The sequence below is a fragment of the Balaenoptera ricei genome, chromosome 8 (assembly GCF_028023285.1).
Source record: "Balaenoptera ricei isolate mBalRic1 chromosome 8, mBalRic1.hap2, whole genome shotgun sequence".
NCBI lineage: Eukaryota > Metazoa > Chordata > Mammalia > Artiodactyla > Balaenopteridae > Balaenoptera > Balaenoptera ricei.
This window is the reverse complement of record NC_082646.1, coordinates 32,394,621-32,414,953: the sequence shown is the minus strand read 5'-3', so window position 1 is coordinate 32,414,953 and position 20,333 is coordinate 32,394,621. Positions and strand designations below refer to the sequence as shown.

The window sequence follows — 20,333 nt, the reverse complement described above, 5'->3', positions numbered from 1 at the left end:
ACCTCACACCTGTTAGGATGGCTATCATCAAAAACACAAGAGATAAATGCTGTCAAGGATGTGGAGAAAAGGGAGCCCCTGTGCACTGTTTTAGTGGAAATGTAAACTGGTACAGTCACTTTGGAAAATAGAATGGAGGTTCATCAAGAAATTAAAAATAGAACTACCATATGAGCCAGCAATGTCACTTTTGAGCATATACTCAAAAGAAGCAAAATCATTATCTTGAAGAGATTTTTGTACTCCCATGTTCACTGAAGCAATATTTATGGTAACCATGATATGGAAACAACATAAGTGTCCATTAACAGATGAACAGATAAAGAAGATATGACATATATATGTATAAATATTATTCAGCCTTATAAAAAGAAGGAAATCCTGTCATTTGTGACAACCTGAATGAACTTGGAGAGCATTATGCTAAGTGAAATAAGCCAGCCACAGAAACACAAATACTGCACGGTATCAGTTATAAAAAAAAGTCAAACTCATAGAAACAATAGAATGGTGGTGGCCAGGGGCTGGGGGTCACAGTGGGGTAGAAATGGGGAGAGGTTGGTAAAAGGGTAAAAACTTTCAGTCATAAGATGAGTAAGTTCTGAGAATCCAATGTGGTTCATGGTGATGCTTTATAATCCTGTATCATATAATTGAAATTTGCTAAGAGAGTAGACCTTGAGCCTTCCTACAAAATAAATAAATAAATAAATATGTGAGGGTATGAATGTGTATTGATCTGGCTGTGGGAATCCTTTTACAATGTGTACATATATCAAATCATAACACTGTATACTTTAAATATGTTATAATTTTATTTGTCAATTATACCTCAATATAGCCAAAAAATCAATAAAAAGTAGATAACATCCTACTAGATATCAACAACAGAACAGATATTTCACAATGAACATATGAATATATGATCAATCTCATTATTAACCAAAGAAACTCATAAGATAATGAGATACCATTTCATACCAAAGAGATTGGCAAAAAATTAAATTGTCTAAAATATTAAGTTCCATAAAAGATACAGATCAATGGGACTGGATTTTTGGTGGAGCGGCAGGTAAGTTGGAATAGTCACTTTGGACAACAGTCTCACAATAACATGTGAAATTGAACTTTTGTATACTCTGTGACTCCACCATTCCACGATAGGTATATACTCTAGAGAAATTTTTGTGGATTAGGAATCATATATGAGAGTCTTTACTACTGTACAGTTCATAATAGCAAAAACTAGAATCAATGCAAATATCTACCTATTAGAAAGTAGATATATAAATGGGTTTCTTATTTGCAATATCACACAATAGAATGTTACACAGCTAAACCCACCAACATGGATGATTCTTAGAAAGCTAATTTTTTGTGAATAAGAAAAAATCAAGTCCCTGAAGACTACAAACAGATATAAAGCTTAAAACAAGCAAAACTAAACTGCCTATTGTTTAGACATAAATACACAAATGGTTAAACATTTTTTTTAAAGGAAGGAATTGATGTACACACAAAATATTGGATTGTTAGCTGGGGGAGGGAGTAGAATCATCTGGCACAAGACATAGCAAGGTAACAGCTAATATTCTTCTCTTTTTGGTGGTTGGTGAGTACATAAGTGTTTTAATGTGATTCTCTAAACTGTACATGTGTTTATATTTACTTATTTTAGTAGGACATATTTCAAAATAAATAAAGTATTCTCATAACAATGATTAAAAAGATTAAATGTGGCTAATATTCACAGTAATGAATAAATCTCCAGAACAAAGAAATACATTATAAATTAGGGAAATTTCTTTCTATGTTTCTATTGTCTCATTTATTTTGTACCAATAAGATATTCTGACACAATTTTTTAAAGATTTTTTTTTAAATTTTTCTTTCTTAAATGCACTAATCCTTTCATAGTCTGACACTTTTAATTATGGCCTAAGATGTATTTAGCTTTAAAATTACTATTCTTCCAAATATAAATATATGTGCAGAATGTCTTCCAAATTACTCTAAGGACATTTTCAATCATTTTTTCATTAATTTTGAAGCTAGAATTATTTAAGTGCCTTAAGTCAAAAGCAGTTATTTGGCAAAATTTTTCATAACTAAAGATAGCTTTCATCAACAAGAAGAATTACAAAGGTCACAAGGCTCAAAGACATAACTAAGTTTGTTGGATATCATTGCCCAGCCTCCCAAGTGACAAAGCACTGGACAATGAGATAGTGGGTGGTCCTGAAGCACTATTTCCAAACTTTCTCCTCTGTGACAGGACTTAGTCCTTTGGCAAGGAGGATTGTGGTGAAATGTTGAAGTCATATGGATGCACTTATTTGTTACTTTAAGATTATTGAATAGAAAACATACACATATCTAGTTGACACATTAGCTTTCCCTCACTGCTGCATAAGGCAGGAAAAAAGGTTCTTAAAGTGATATTCACAACAAGATCTCATGAGGTTTCTAGAAGGATCAGGGGAAGGAAGCTGTTACAAGAGGTTTTTTTTCCGAAGAGTGGTTACTGGGACGCTCTGCAGCTCACCTGCCTCAGTGACACTGATTCAACTTACTTGCTGTATCTCCAATTGGGAAACAGAGGGTAAGATTGCAGGAGCCAAGCAACAGATATATTCACTACTACTGTTAAGTTTTCTGAAAGAGACACTTACCGTTTTTTGAATGACTGTCCTGTTCTCCATAATAGTTATTTAACAAAATCATCAGGGGATCATAACAACCTAATGTTCGGCTTTTCAGGGACATACATGGCAGTGTGCCAGGGATACAAAAGTCACAGAATAAACACAGTACATCATTCAGGAATTTTAACTTCACCCAAAAACTTAGAGGTGAAATTTTAGGTAATTTAATCTGGTATGAAAGTTAAATCAGTTTTACAGTGAATCACATAAAGACATGTTATGGGAAAGTAGTCACAATTTGCATGCGTTTTAAAAGATAAACCTTCTGGTTTCAAAAATTTTCCCATTTTTATTGAATCCCTTTGGGGATTGTGCTCCCAGAGTGCCTTAAGCAATCTCCTGTGGCTATGCATGTACCTTCCTCTGCTTTGATGGAAAAAGTTTGAGACACACTGCCCTAAGTTATTCCAGGATTAGAAGAGACTAGATATTTTTTAAGGAAGAATCTGTGTTAGTGTGTAAAGGGACAAGTCAGGGCACTCCAAAGTCTTGATCCTAATTGGACATTGACTTACTACTGTAAAATAACTTTTTCTTTTTTCCTGCTTTAGGAATCATTGTGCTTCCAAAATTCTGTACATCTGTGCTGATGAATAATTAGCAGGAGGTGAGAGAAGATTTTTACCTCAATAGTAGACATAGAGAGAAGGAAGACTTTTTTTATTCATTGAAGTCAAGTCATAAGATCTCTTTTTTGCAAATGAGCTAAGAGATAGTGGATAGTAGAGAGATGGTAGGCCTTTCAGGCAGGGCGAGGCAAACCATGACGTTCTCTGTGGAGAGAACTCGGATGTCAGCAGGCCAGGCAGAGGAGGAGGCCCTGGTAGACCTGAAGCACCCACCCTGGGTGGCCGGGAGCACAGATCTCTGTGGACAACGTGGGTGGCAGGCATGTGGCCCTCTCTTCCTCTTGCTGCCACTCAACCTGAGGTCTTGTTGGGAAGACAGTGACAGAACTTTCTGGCCATCGGCTAGTTGATCCCACACTTCCTGAGCTGGGCACGGGGAGCCTGGGGCAGGAGGCGTGGAGTCTCGGGACCACGCTGAGCTTTCTGGCACCACCCTCGAGAATGTGGGAAACTTGGGTTCTTTCTGTTCCTTCCCAGAATGGACTCTAGTGGTTCCATCAGCCCCTCCCGCCCTGTGCACCCCGCTTGCCTTCCTTGGTGTCCTTGCTGACCTGGGCGACCCCTCTGCTCCCAGCAGGGGAGGTGGCCTGGTCTGCCTTCCTCCAATTTCCACCCACCTGTCTGCCTAACCTGGCCTTAGGCTGAGCATTTATTTAAGAATAAAATCGTGGTGGTGGTCAAAAAAAAAAAGAATTTTTTTTTTTTGCCTCAGTACAGTGGAGGCAAGAAAACTGCCTATTTGGAAGAACCCAGGGTTGTGGCATGACAGGGCATGGCAAGATGTGGCCTGTCATTGGTCAGGGTCGGTAAAGAGATGACAAAGATGAGTCAAGATGATCAACCTACGGAGAAGACTGACTTACTGAAAGAGAGGAACAAGTGAGAACAAGTGCCTGTTTGTTCAAACCAATTATTCAAGACAAATGACATGATTTGGGGCAGAATATGAAGTAGTAGTACCTGCGTCTCAATTTCTTCATTTATAAGATAGGATAACACCACCTTTCAGGGCCTTGTGGTTTAAAGAGATAATTTAAATCATGTGGGATAGTGTCTGGTATTAAGCAGGACCTCCATAAATGGAAGCTACTGTTATTATCATTGATATTTACTTGTATGAAACCTATGTTGGCTTATATGTGGTAAAATAAACCCAAGGGTTTAATGGTACATGTAGAAAAAGTGTGAAAACTGTCAGGAAGATACTAGCTATGAGCCACCAGGAGGGCTCTGTAAAATCCCATGCAATAGGGAATAGTCACTTGCCAAGTCTGGCGTGGCCCAGTCTGCAGCCACAAGTAAACTGGAAGATGTTTCCTTCTCCTTTTTTCCTCTCAGATGCTCAGTCCTCCAAGTGGCTTCCAACATTCACCTCCACTGAACCTCAGTGATAGACATGTTCTTCCTTAAAATTTCCAAAAATCTAAGAATAGTTTTATCTACAAATAAAGTCTCCCTTTTAATAAAGATACCTACCTATCAGGTTATATAACCCCTGTGAACTCCTTGCTGAGAAGGGTGTGAAATTTTTAATGGCTCACCTGTGCTTTGCCTTTGCTTCCTGTTGCAGGTCATTATGCCACTCTCTTGATATTTCCTCCTGGTCACAAAGATGGCCTTGAAAGCCCAGGCTTGTGGGCACAACATTCGTAGACCAGTACTTGTCAAACTTCCAGTGTATATAATGATTACATGGGCTCCAGTTAAAATGCAGACTGTGACTCAGCATGTCTGGGGTAGGACCTGAGAGTCTAAAATTCTAACAAGCACCCAGGTTCCGCTGAAGCTGCTGGTCTGCAGAGTACACTTTGAAGAGCAAGGTGCTAGACCAGAAGGCAGGGTGAGCCATGTTTCTGGCTCATTGGCTGCTTCCTCATTTTTTGAATTTTAGGTCATCTGTGAGCAGTTCAGCAAAGCCCCTCCATCACCTTCCCGAGTCCTACCTAGCCCTACTGCTTAATCAGTATTTAAAGACCCAGCTTTAATTTAAAAAGGTGCAGCTAACTCACGCTGCAGGGATTTCTGGATTCACACTGGGTGGATTTTGCTAATTGGTAAGGTCTACCCTTATACCTGTTTACTGGGAAAATGACATGCATATTTTATGAAAGCACATTGAATTATGTATCTGTGATTACAGAAGATTAAGAAGAAAGTCAGTTCCAAAGAAAATTCTGTTTGTTAGCTGCCAAGAATTTAGCTGACTCACTTCTTCATTCTTTTTCTCTTTCTTTTGGAAAAACTTGCCCAGCCAACCACAAAATGGCTCTGGGAGACTCAGGTCCCAGCAGGATAAGGAGACAAGTATTCTCCTCTTTACAAAAATGCCCTTTCTTTCAAAGGTATTTATTTGAAATCTCTCTTAGCTATTTTCACATCAACTCTGAAGTTATTTTCCAGCAGAGTGTATATACATTTTAATCAGCATTATCTCAAGAGGAAATTCTATACTCTAATTAATGGCTCAAGGATTGTGTTAAGTATAACAATTGCCTGACAGTCATAGTTTTGTGTTAACTGTATGACTGCTGTTTGTGCTTCGTTTATTCAAAAGTCATGTTATTATCATCTCCAGATAATCAACATTTACTTCCAGCATTCAGAGCATAAGCAAGGTGGTGCCATACTGGCCAGCAATTTTGTTTAACGTGCCTCATTGCAGCATCTCAGCCCTCAGTGCGAAGAGGTCGTGCCTACTTGGTATTACTCTGTGTGGTGGAGATTAAGATGATGATAGGTTGCACTTTGTGATGTTTTAGGAAAATGTAACAAATTAAAGGGAAATCATGAGGTGCTCAATATATCTACAAAACACAATTCTTTCCCCTGTCTTTGTTCTTATTCTTCCTATATTTCAGCTTCACATGAGAGAAATCACCTCTGGCTTGTAGTGAATACTACATGAAGAAAGAATATTGAAGCATAAAACATCTGAAGGCAGCATTGTTTACTGGTGCTGTGTCAACCCACAGAGAAGCCCAAGGCAGAAGGAGAAGTCAATAATACTGATACTGTCTTTATTTAAAATGTTGGTATTTTATTCCCTGTTAGAAGGGTTTTTGTATTAATTTTAAAGATATCACATTAAAATATTATTTATCTTTATTAGTTTTTTTAACACCGCCTTAAATTTTGTGCCCAAGATTAGAAACTTACCTTAGTCTTGGCCCTGTCATTAGAGAGGTGATAATCTATTTAACAAAGAAAAGAAGACCACTTACAAAGAAAAGGCTGAGTTGATGTCACTGCGTATTGAGCAAAAGGAAAAAAAATGACAGGTTGGGTTTTCATGAATTGGAAATCAAAGCTAATAAGGTGCGGATGTTTAGCTGATTTTTGAAGCTGAAGGGAGCAGAGGAGATGCTGTGAGCTTTCTCAGAAGGCTCTTCTGTGTCAACTTAAAATCATCTCATAAAAGAGACGCCTTTGTTGCAATTAGACTTTATTAGTTTATCTGGGTTTTCTTTGTTTTAATAGGTCCTTTATATAGTAATTCGCAACTTGTATCAAAGCTGACTTTTAATGCACATGATTTAGAGGCTGAGAACCAACTGAGGTGGATACAGGAGGTAGCCATTCTCCCAAATGCCAGGCAATAGGATTGCTGTGATCTTACTTTCAAACCAAAGACTTCATCCTGGCAGTTGTAGCCTCCTTTTTCATTTTCATTTTGAGATAGTCCTTGGCACAAGCTTAGTTAGGAAGCTGGGTTTGATGGATAAACCACAGACTTCTAACTCACAGTTCATGTGATACTGGACAAATTAACCTCTAAGTTCACTATGTCTGTCTTCTCTTATGTTAAGAGGCATGAGTAATGTGTGACTGACATACATACCTTATCAGGTTTTTTCCAAAACAATTCATGTGAAGTTGCTTTGTAAATTATGCATTGCCATATTTATTGTCATGGGATGACTGTGAAGTCACTGAGACGTACATAGAAAACTCTCATCCAGATTTATCCATAGCTAGTAAGTTGTAATTAAGGAACACATAGTTGCAATAAAAGTACAAAAATTTTAAATACCATCTCTCACCACCTCCTCTCTATATTTAGTCAGTAGAGATACAGATGGATCCAATCAAGTATAGTCAATCTATATCTAATCAGTTCAGTGACCAAGCCACCTCCACCCCACTACCCTTATGTGGATTATTGCAGTGGCCTCCACCTGGTCCACCTGGCTCTGCTCTTGATGTACACATCCCATGTCCCCTCACCCCAATCCCCACTCCTACTTACAATTTCTTCTCAGCTTAGCAGCCAGAAGAATGATTTTTAAATGTAAGTCAAAACACATTATTCTTCTGCTCAAAACCTACCAATGATTTACCAACTCACTCAGCATAACAGCCACGTTTCTTACAAGGCCTATAGGACTTTCCAGAATCTTGTCTCTCATCACTTCTCCACATTGATCTTCCATCATCTCCCACTTGTTTCCTACATTCCTGCCGCATTGGCCTCCTCTCTGTTCTTTGTTTCCCTTGGGTCAATTCCTTAAGTTCTCAGTTCCTTGGTTTCCTAGTCTTTAAAATGGGCATAATAATAGTAAGAACTTCAGAGGATCATTGTTAGGATTAAATTAGTTAAAATATCTAGAACAATGTTTACACACAGTATTTAAAATATTCAGTATTATATTATTATCATAATTTTCATTACCTTTATTTGATTTTTTCAGAGTCTATAATGATTTGACTCCAGAACTGACAATAACCTCCAAAAGGGTCATATTACCTTGTTGCTTATTCATATGTAGCATCTTTGAGTCCCCACTGCAGATAAATAAAACTCAGAAAATTCAAATACTATAAAGTTTTCCTGGCCCTTGCTACTATGTCTTATGTGCTCACAGTTTTCCCTGAATTCTCCTTTCTTTATTCTTTGGGGAAAGTTAGGGTTTGTTTGTTTGTTTTCTATTTTCTCTTGTGTTCTTTCTTTCCATTTCAGTTTAATGCCATATTCCATTTTGCCTTCATATTTATAATCCAATTTCTCCCAAGTTTCACACCCTGCCTTCCACCCTTAGTCTTCAATTCTTTCTTCAAATTCACTCTGCCTTCTTACTCTCTCACATGGGAGCAAGGGTGCATTTATTTAAACTCTCTGGAAATCCTTTATTTTGGTAGGAAAAGACTGGTTTTCTGGCAGTGGTAAAGATAGAGTAATTCCTTGAAGGAATGCATGATGGTGCCAGATTGTAATCTGATAAATGGAACTTGAATACAAGGTAAAGATGTGGTCACAAGGAAAACAAAGACACACTCACTGGTCCAGGGTACTGGGTCAGAATAAGTCCAGCAGCTAGACTGACTTGATTATAAGTTTCAAACCACAACTCCATTGGTCCTTATGTTTTCTCTGCCTGGGAGGGAGACTGGAGTTAGGTAGGGACTAAGCCTACAGGTAGCATTAAAGCATCCCAAAGTGTGGAATAGGTAGGACTGGGGAAGGTAGTGAGTGCTAGTAGGGACAAGGTGGTGAAACTGAACAGGACCCTGTGGGACCTGCCCAGGGACAGATCCCCCTATGTTCCCCACCTCCTATTTGTAAAAACCTTCAGCTTCTTGGCCTTCCAAAGGGCAGATTTAATCAGAGAAGTGAAAAAATACAGAAACAAAAGAATAAAGTCAAGAAAGACAAAATAATAATAGTTTAGCCACAAAACAAATTCAAGGACATAAGTTCATCCTCAAAGTCTATAGGTAATATCCTGAGCCATATCCATAATTTGTTTTGCAGATGCTAAAACCCCTGCCAGGTGGAAGAAGCTAATGGCATAATGACCATGAGCACACAGCACTCAGACCACCTGGATCCTGAGGACTGAGTATGCTGACCCCGGTAACATCACCCCGTTACCTCACCACCAACCAATCAGAGACTTGTGCATGAACTGATCAGGCTGCCTGCAACCCACACCCCTGAACTTACCTTTAAGACTCCTTCTCTGAAAGCATCAGGGAGTTCGGGCATTTTGAGCATAAGCTGCCCATTCTCCTTGCTCGGTACCTTGCAATAAATGCTATACTTTCCTTCACCACAACCTGGTGTCAGTAGATTGGCTTTGCTGCATGTTGGGCAAATGGACCTGAGCTTGGTTCAATAACAGTGGGAGCGGTAGGCCAATACGTTCACTCATTAGCCTTTTCTTGTTTTAATAGGAAGGACAGAGCTATCTTATTCAATTTATATTTTGTGAAAGAGTTTAAGCTTAATAATTTTAATACCTAAGTCTGCATTCACTTTTTAAAAGCACAGTTAAATGGAAAATAGCCTCCTCAGTGGCTCATATCTATAAGAATCCAAATGGTTTGGATCAAAGTACTTTTACCAAAGCACCAGCAACAGCCTGTATGAATAAAATTATAAGGACAGAAAGAGCAATTCAGAGGAAAGAGCATAGCTTGGGGATAGGTCTTAGAAATTCAAATAAAGTGAGAGGGAAAATTGTGGTATTTAAGGAACCAATCTTCTTCTTCTGTTCACTGAGCCAGGCTTCAGCTTTCTTGTTCCAACAATGGACATAGTAATTACTTCAAGAAATGCTATAGGAATTAGAGGAGATAATATAGGGAATGTCTTCACTGTAATGTCCAGCACATGGATGAGTGCCTATATTAGTTTTCTATTGATATGTAACAAATAACCAAAAACTTAGTGTCTTAAAATCACAGACATTTATTATCTCACAATTCTGTCAATCAGAAGTCCAGGCACTGTGTGGCTGATTTCTCTGCTCAGGGTCTCACCAAGCTAAAAATCAAGGTGTTGGCTAAGCTGCATTGCCCTCTAGAGACCTGACTGGAAAAGAATTCCTTTTCAAGCTCATTCAAGTTGTTCGCAGAATTCGGATCCTAGTTAGCTTCATCTGGAGACTGTTCTCAGACCTAGAGGCCACTCTTAAGGATGAGGATCACATGGTCCCTTTCATATTCAAAGCCCAAAACGGAGAATATCCCTCACATCGAATCTCTCTCATACTTTCAAGCTCTGTGACTTCAGAGAGAGCTCACCTGATTAGGTCAGGACCTCTAAAATAATCTCCACTTTGGTTACCTCAAAGCCAACTGAGTAGTAACCTAATCATGGGAGTAATATCCCATCATTGTCACAGATCCACCCACACTCAAGGGAAAGAGATTATACAGGCAGGTATGAGGGAGGGGGTGGGTGTAGGCAGCCATCTTAAGATTCTGCCTACAGCAGTGTCCATTAAATGATTGTTATTGTTTTTTGTTACTGAGGTATAAATTAAGTAGACTCCCTAGGTAGGAACAATACTTCTAGTCAATAAGAATTCCATATTGTATGGTGAGGTATTCCATAGAGGTAAAACATGTGTATAACAGATTCTCATAGGTAAGGATGCCTGGAAAATTTAAGGGGATTAGCACTTCTTAACTTAGAGGTCTGAGAGGTGACTTAATGCTGACCCAACAACCAACCATATGTGAAATCATACTTGGCTTCAAATCCACTCTGGGCAAGAAAGCAGAAAACATAAACTAGAGCACACAGTTATTATCTGGAGCACGCTGGAGGGGAAGATAAAGCTAGGTGTAAAGACTGTAAAACTAAATTTAGTTGGCAAGGGGGCTGCTCAGTCTCTGTGTCTGGAAATCTTCTAAACTAAGACAAATGATCCTATATTTGAGGTGCTTTAGGTAAGGTGCTCCCTGAAACCAAGAGGCAGGCTAAATGTTGTATTCATTCCTTCCAGCCCTAGGACTCTGCACCTAAGGGGGCAACACTCCTATTGAATCAGTGCTTTCCCCAGGATCCATCCCAGCATTGAATTGTGTCTGTGAGAAAGAATGCTGTTAAATCAGGATTCCTTGATTAAGACTAGTTAATGTAAACACTGAAAAGCCCAAGTACTATTAATACAGCTTTTGGCAGCAATAACAGAAAGAAGAAAGAGCTGTAATAGAATAACAAGAAAAATAAATTCTGATCCTCCTTTCCCCGTCCACCCCTCATATCCCATTTAGTGATATGAGGGTCAGAATTGAGCAGGACCTGGATGTTTTGCTCTCACATGTCATTGCTGTACTGAGCCCTTCCGGGCATGTGCAGAGCTCGTGCTCAGGAGATTAACTTTCCAAAGCCAAAATGCTTGACCAACTTGAAATCTGTGGAATTTATTGTTATTTTCATCATTGAACCATGAAAAGTAAATTCCACAAATAGATTTCTAATACCCTCTCCCATCAGGAAATATCTCTAACTTCTTAAAGTGTCCAAGAGTTAAAGAGAGCTGGGAGACATATCATTACGTTAGTCTATTTACAAATATTCTTTTTCTTTTTTATATCTGGGATTTTCTACATCTGGGATTTTTTACTTGAGAAAGAGGAATTGTTGTTCTGATTACTGTCAGTGTCTCTGGATAATGTGGTTTTATCACCAGAAGCCTTGAATACTTTTCTTTTTAACTTGATAGCAAAGAGAAGTATAGTTTCCTTTGACATAACTTGGACAAAAAAAAAAAAAATCCATAAACTAGTAGAACAAGAAGACACTGGATAAAATGAACAATTATGTTTTGGTTTTTTTTTTTTTTTTCTTTTTTCAGGAAGACAAAAAATCTAATTTGTTCCTCCTGAGAACTTTTATTATTTGGAAAATGAATGGCAACTCTTGATGAACATTGAGAATCATCTTGAAGGGGAACTTTTTATAGTCATTTCATAAATAAGGTGATTGCAGAAGACAAAAGCATATATATTTTTTTAAATTGAAGTATAATTGACATATTAGTTTCAGGAATACAATATAATGATTCAATATTTGCATATACTGCATAACAATCACCAAAATAAGTGTAGTTAACACTCATCACCATACACAGTTACAAAATTTTTTATCTTGTGATGAGAACTTTTACAATTAAATATCTTAGCAACTTTCAAATATGCAATACAGTATTATTAACTATAGTCACTGTACTGTACTTATTTATTTTGTAACTGGAAGCTTGAACATTTTGACCCCTTTCACCTATTTTGCTCATCCCCCAACCCCCTGCCTCTGGCAGCCACCAATCTGTTCTCTGTGTCTATGAGTTTGTTTGTTTGTTTTTACATTCCACATATAAGTGAGATTTTATGTTTCTCTATGTTCTTGATTTTAATGAGGTACATGATTCTCTCCTACCATTGAAAATTCAAGTATCTGGTCTTGAATTTCAACAAGCATTTATAACTTGTTGATCTACTTCTGGAGCTAAAGTAGTATTCTAACAAACATTGTCCCTGCCTTTAAGTAACTGATTAAAGGGTTAAAGAAAATGGAACATTAATGTGAACATGATAGTCAGTAAGAATTTGTGAACACTGAGGAAAATGCTCTAGATAAATGATCCAACAACAAAAGAAGGATTATGAATATACCTCAGACTAATGATTGACTGGGTATTCTGGGAATACATTTTTGGGGACAGTGGGTTCCAAAGGAAAACTAACACTGGTTAAACATCTACAGCATGTAAAATCTCTTTTACTTAGACCGTCTCACTTAATGGAAAGATGGTGGAGAGAAGGAATGTTTATTGAGAGTCAGTGATGTACAGACACATTGAGAGGCACTGTCCAGGTACCATCTCAGGTGTCACCAATTTCTCACAATGAGCCTGTAAGCATTGGTTTTACAGATAATCTCCCAGAGCCTCAAAGTCTTTGACTTATTGGCTCTGATTACTATTGCTGTATAAGAATTTGCCCAGGGCTTCCCTGGTGGCGCAGTGGTTGAGAATCTGCCTGCCAATGCAGGGGATAAGGGTTTGAGCCCTGGTCTGGGAAGATCCCACATGCCGCGGAGGGACTAGGCCCGTGAGCCACAATTACTGAGCCTGCGCGTCTGGAGCCTGTGCTCTGCAACGAGAGGCCGCGACAGTGAAAGGCCCGCGCACCGCGATGAAGAGTGGCCCCCACTTGCCGCAACTAGAGAAAGCCCTTGCATAGAAACGAAGACCCAACACAGCCATAAATAAATAAATAAAAATTTAAAAAAAAAGAAGAATTTGCCCAAATTTAGGAGTTTAAAACAACTTTTCTCTCTCTCTCCAGATTTGTTGGTCGGGAATTTGGAAAGAAATTGGTTGGCCAATTCTCACTTAGTCTCTCAGGTGGTAGCAGCCAGAAGGCAGTGGGGCTTCAGTCCTGGACTTCCCAGGTGGCTCACCTGTATGACTGGCACAGGCTACTGGCTATCAGCTGGGAGCTCAGAGAGGACCGTTGACAAGAACACGTATATATAGCCTCTCTAAGCATGGTGGTCTCAATATAACTAGACTTCTTCCACGATGACTGGCTTCCCCCAAAATAAATGTTCCACAGGACTAGGTAGAAGCTACATGGACTTTTCTGACTAGCCTCGAGAAACACTAGCATCACTTCTGCCATATTCTGTTGTTTGAAGCAATCAGAAGCCCACCAAGACTCCAGAGAAGGGGACATAAACCCTACTTCTTAATGAAACAAATGTCAAAATATGTGAGGGCCATGTTTTAAAATTGCCATACTTGTTCAGAAACAGCCAGTAAGAGCCCACTAAAATTAATTATAAACAATAAAACCTCTGAGTGCAACTCGGGGTGTATAGTGAAAGGGTTTTTAAGTTTGCAACTAATAGAAATTTAATGCTAGTAAGGGTGAGACTAAAAGAGGTTATAGGTTTGTGAACCAGATCACAGGAAAAGCAGGATGAATCTGGCTCTAGTCAAGAGTGGTACCCAGTACCAATGTGGAAGCTTTATCCTTAAACTGCGTCTGTGTCTCTGTGCATGCTGGCTGTTTGTCATGCTCTGTAGACCACTATCTTCACAATACTCCTGGCACCAGCCAGAAGGAAGGGACTCCTGCTCCTTGGCTCAAATTTGAAATACTTTAGAGAATGATTCAGGAACCCAGTTTTTGTCACATATACACACCTGTTCAATCCCTATGGCAGGTCCTATTTGAGTCATGTGGTTAGAACAATCATTACTAGAAGACTGAGAGGTGGATGGAATGGGAAGAAAATTTTCACTGTATAGGAATCAAGAGAGTTTACAGTAATTAGTGATCTACCAAATTATTTTGCTGAGAACTGCTTTGGGAAACTTCTGTAAACCTTGCACAGAAAGGAATCAGTCTTCAGTTCTCAGTAAACCTTTTGTTGTCCAGAGAATCCCTGGAAAAACTCAGTGAGAGTCTGATTTAGCTGGTAGAGTAACAGCCAGAAGGGAGAGCTGATGCACAGCCTTCACTGCCTTCATCTACAAATAGCCTATCAGGTATTTTCACTTGATTATCTCATTTATCCACACATCAGCTAAGCTCTATAGGGCAGGTTTTATCTTCACTTTTCAGATAAGAAACCTGAGACCCAGGGATTTTAAATGACTTAATCCCAGTCACACAGGGAATGAATGCTAGAGCTAGGATTTAAACTCAGATTCCCCCTCCTAGTCCAGTACACATTCCATGTTGCCACAGATTCTCCTGATGTACAACTTCAGACTCTTTGATGGCACAATAGATGGAAAACATCTCCTCTACTGGACGGTCCAACCACTCAACTATTTAATCTTGGAGTAGCTGCCAGTTGGATCAATTATTGGCCTCTATAGACTAGATCAAACCTGCCATTTTTATGGATGTAATTTATAAAAGTAAATTTCTCTTGCCAAGATTATCCTTCTTAAATATGTAGACACTGTCTACAGCTTCCCATCACACACATGCTAGAGTCCACCTCCCTTAGCAAGGTTTACAAAGCCCTTTATCATCTGATTATAACCCACTGTCAAACTTGTTCTCTTATCCTCACCTCGCCCTCTTCAATAGGCCAATCACACAATCTAACTCTCAAAGAAAACTCAAGGCTTTCTCTATATACCCTGTCAACTTCCTCAGCTCTACCACCTAGGAAAAAGGCCTCTTTATAAGTCAAGAATTGAATGGACTTCCAGGACAAACACTGGACATCAATCTTTCAGAGAGGTCTTCTAGTAGGGAAAGTAAGAATTTTACTATTACAACTGAGGGCAATGCTTTCTTGGCTCTTGTGGATTGCCTTATCTTCTCATTTATTTTTTTGTTCACATTTGACTAAGGTGGTAGGATGCCTGCTGCCCAGAATGGACACCTGAAAGGCCTAATAGGACCAGAAGAGAATCTAGAAGAGAAGGCATGGAGAACATATCTTAAGCCAGCTTTTTCTAGGTCTCAGAGAAACATAAATAAATACACATTTCTTTCTCCATTCTTTTGCCTTTTCTTTTCTCACAATAAGAGTGGTAAGATTCAGAGGACCAAGATCAGGGTATAAGCCTGAAGGGAAGAGGCTGAGTTGAGCTCATTCTGTCCTATTCTAGTTATATACTCTGCTAAAGGGTCAAAAGGAGTCCCATAGATGTTTGCAAACAGAAGAGCTCAAGAGGTTTGGAAACCACAGAGGGTAGTGAGGGCCAGTGTAGAACTAGAAATACAACAGGTTTTCATTTTTGAAGGTCCTATGTGCATAAATGGAAAATACAGAAGCAGTTGGATGTTTTAAAAAAGAAAGTGTAGCAAAGAAATATTCAGCAGCTTGGATTCATGGAGTGTTTATGATTCCAGACACCCAGTGCTTCGGTGGGGGTCCCAGAATGTACTCCAAATCTGATATGTGTGTGACTCATAAATGTTTATTGGATATATGAATCAACAAATATCAAATAAATAAAATGCATTAGCTTCAACTTCTTTTGCCTGGTTCCCAAGGAAACCAGATTTGGTCAACTGGGTTCCATGTCAAGGTGAGGAAATGGCCTTGGGCAGACTTCACAAGATATCTGTAGCTCCTGAAGTCAGATGTGGTTGGCTCAGGGCCACTTTGTAGTTTCTTAGATCCTTGGCTAAAAATGAAACCAAGACGTCCTGAAAACTTTCTGTGCCCAAATTAAGAAAAAAGCTCTAAAAGACACTTCATTTGCTTGTGAAAACACGATGAAAAGAATATATAACCACTTTTGCTTCCACAGGTTGTATAAAAACATAGGCTATATATTGTTTTCCTTTTGAAAGATTTCTTAAGAATCAAATGATTGAAAAGTGATTGATGGCAACTTTGATATAAACATAACTGTCATTGAGGATTTCTTAAACTCAAGTGATTTTATAAAAATTTCAGTCCATGAATCTATAAGAGTTTTGGTTTGGTTAACATAGCCACACTAATCATCTGCCAAACTATGAAGTATGAAGTTTTTCTTTGGTGTTCCAAATCTCCCTTTTCTGCAACCCACTTTCCTTCTTATTTCCCTCCTTTATTACTGCAGGCCCATCCTCCACTGGGAAGAAACTGTTCCAATTAAACTCACACACAGAAATGATGATAATCATGATGATGATGACAATGGTGACACCTACTATTTATTTAGTGCTAACCATTGACATGTTATTTCCTCAAAACTTATGAGCCAGGTCAGGCTTTACCTGCACTATTTCATTTAATCCTCTCTACCCTATGAGATCAATATTCTTTTTTCCATTTTACAGGTGATAAAACTGACACTACCAAATGGAAATGATTTGTAAAAAGTCCCACAGCTGGTGAGTGGTAGAGCTGAAATTCAGTCTCCCATTTATATGATTTCTGAGTCCATTTCCTTTATTTTTCTAATGAAAGTAATAATGAGCTGCTAAATCCACTTGTTACCTGTCCTTGCAATTCTTTCATTTTAAAAGAGAACCAGCCGTAGAAAGTGGTGCTTAATAGAAAGTTAAGAATTAGAATTGGTGTGGCTCCTAGCATGAGTAATTGGCTAGTGCAGAAAATATTTTCAAATTGCTGAGAAAGTACTTTCCAGAATCTCCCAAATCACAAATCACACCACATAGAGAAATTTTCTGCACTTTGTGACTGAAATGGGGATTAAGAGACCCAAATGATAACACCAGTTATGCTATTACCTAGATCCAGGCTTTAAGTGTCTCAGCTGTAAAATGAAGAAGGGAGACTAGATCACCTACAGGGATTGTTTCAGCCCCAACACCCCATTTTTGAAGGCTTGATTGCATATTGAATGTATATAGGGAACCGATCTTAGGGTTATTTGGTAGTACTAAAATCCTTGTTTCTTTTCCTTTCAGAACTCTAGTTTCTCAGCCTTATATAAGTCTTCTCTGAGGTGAAAGGTATCCTGTAAAACACAGTGAAGGCAATTCTTCAGTGAATGTCATTACAAATTACAGTCCTGAAACTAATTCATCTCGCAACCGACTTTCCTAGGAATTGGTAGTGAAGACTTACTGTGGTTTCCAGCCCCTTTCATCTTCAAAGCTCTTACTAAAACATCTAATTAATCTTCAAAATGTCACTAATGTAGGCACAATCCAAGTGCTTCCCTTGCATTCCTGTCATATCTCCATGTCAATCATATTCTTGGAATGATGGCATCAGAGGATACCAGAGAGATTTTTTAGTTGAAAATCACATCTGGTGCTTGAGTCTCATAAATATTAATTCTTACAAAGTGCTCATACAGTGTAGTGGATAATTTGGGGATGTTTTCTCAGCACAAGGACCAAGAATTTCCCCCTCTGTCTATAAGTTGTCATCCAAACCAAGTAGAACCCCAAGTAGCTAGGTGAGTACAACATGACTCCTTACCTAGTTGATGTTGATTGGACTTAGGTTGAACATCTCCAGCAAGCTGGACCAGACTACCCTCCTCCATAACAAAGAATGGGCATGAAGCTACTACAACCTCAGTCTGGACTGGTTTCTTGAATGGAGTTGATAATCTTGAAAGTGGTAGTACATCTACCTTCCTCTGTGAGCCAATCTGCAAAAGTAGAAAAAATGAAGCAGATGTGCAATAAGGAATAGAGATGTAATACAGAGAGAAGAGTACTCCCTGAATTTCCCCTTGGTTTTTCATTTACCAGTTACAACTCTTGGCCGAACTTCTGAATTTGTGTCAAATTAGTATCTTCACTTGTATCTCCAGTCTATGCTTGAAAAACTCTAGTAACAGATGCGTCACTAGATTTTTTCCTACCACCTCTCACAACTTCTTGTTCTTTCCGTCTGAAACTCTTTGGGTCCAGAGTATGACTTTTGTTTATCTTCCTCCAGTTAGAGTGAGGTAGAAGAAGAGATAGGGGGAAAGGAACTGATTATTTCTCTCTATTTCAGCTGGCTTCTTTTGAATTCATATTTCGCTGATAGAACATTGTTTCTTGTCTCTTTTCCAGGAAGACTGTCGCAGAATTATATCTATTCTCTGCAGTATTGTAATAGGAAATATAACAACATAAACCCACAGCCTAACTGATTTTCAGGTAGGCATAAAAGTAGAAAGAATATAAATTTTAAAATAGCAATGAATGCTAATATTTTCTCACATTTCTAAATTTATGCTTTGGCCTTTCTACTTAATTGACTCAATCCTTTATATTTTTAGGTTGTGCCCCACTGTGTCTTAAAATCGTGGACTGTCAGACTAAATCAAAAGAAGAACATTACTTAAAGTGTGTGCAACTATAAATAATCCCTTTCTGAGTCCCCTGTCTGATGCAACTTGGAAATGGCTATCAATAAAGCCTGAAGAATGGGTCTGCAATTGATAGCACTGACACTTTAATGGAGTCTGGAAATTTAGAACTTAACCCATGGTTAGGTGTTGAAATGTCCTTTTGCCTGACCTGAAGTGAATTGTTCCCTCCATCCCTGCTTTACTACCTTGACGCCCACCCTATCTCTAAAGGTGGCCTAGGGGACTAGGTCTGGGTGGTACCACTGTAGGAAGGGACTGGATAGCATGTAAATAAAGAATGTCAGGAAAAGTAGGGGATCTGTGGAGGGAAGCATTAAAGAAAAGAGGCCTCTGGAGCCAAATTGAAATTCAATCTCTGTCATGGTTGTGCCCTGCCCTGGAGCATGGGGATGGGCATCAGAGCTTTGCTGTTTCCTACATCTGTCTGAGATGGTCATCTTGTACCAGGCAATAGAGGCCCGAGCCCACTCATGTGGAGAGTGAAATGCTCCTTAAAAAGACACAGGGTAAGAAATTTATCTATAAACCCCCCTCAGAATATACTCACTAGCTGATTTGGCATTATGACATTTCATTCACTTGCTCAGCTCATCAAAAACATTTTTATACAATGAGCACCTACTATGGGCACTATTGGCATATTATTTATATAACTGTCTCATAGTAGTTCTTAAAGTGTGGTTCCTGCATCAGCAGCATTCCCATTGTCTGGAATTTGTTAGAAATGCAAATTATTGGGGCCCACCTAGGAAATTTTGGGTTTGGGGTTGAGTAATCTGTGTTTCAACCAGCCCTTCAGGTAACCTTGATGTCCACTGAAGTTGGAGAACCACTGCACTGCTCTAGAGACCATCAATTTTAGGCAGGAAATCTATTTAATCCAGTCCCTTGAAATGATATGCTTCCTCCTTAGCAGTTCAATGATGAACTATACTTTTAGCTTCAAGCAAAAGTTAAAATCAATAAATTGATTCAGTCTTTATTTAAAATTTAGATAATTTATTCACCATAAAAATTTTGCCTTAGTTTTGATTTTTAAAAATATTTGTCTTGGGGACTTCCCTAGAGGTCCAGTCGTTAAGACTTTGCACTTCTCCTGAAGGGGGTGCGGGTTTGATCCCTGGTCAGGAAACTAAGATCCTGCATGCCACGAGGCACAGCCAAAAAAAAAAAAAAAAAGGCTAACATAGCTGGATGTATGAATAAAGGCTCCTTGGTATCTTAAAAAAATTTTTTTAAATAAAAATATTTGTCTTAATTACTGAGTTTTATTGGTGACCCCCTAAATTTTGTCCCTGGAGTGAATGACTCACTTGCATACCCTAGTTCTGGCCCTGGAGAAGATTTTCACATCCAGGAGAGAGAACAGACCTTCAGAGAAGTCAACTTAATGCTACCTGGATTGTGGAGGAGAGCAGGACAGTCATTCTGGAAGTGGGCTTGGGGGCCTCACACCTCAGCTG

General features: G+C 38.8%; 1 long non-coding RNA gene across 1 annotated transcript in view; it reads right to left on the bottom strand.

Moving 5' to 3' along the window:
* Positions 1–4,966, bottom strand: part of LOC132369683 (uncharacterized) — a 29,150-nt gene extending 24,184 nt beyond the window's left edge. The window contains exon 1 of the long non-coding RNA XR_009504462.1: positions 4,876–4,966. This is a non-coding gene — a long non-coding RNA (uncharacterized LOC132369683). The remainder of the gene's footprint in view (positions 1–4,875) is intronic.
* Positions 4,967–20,333: the final 15,367 nt, after the last annotated feature.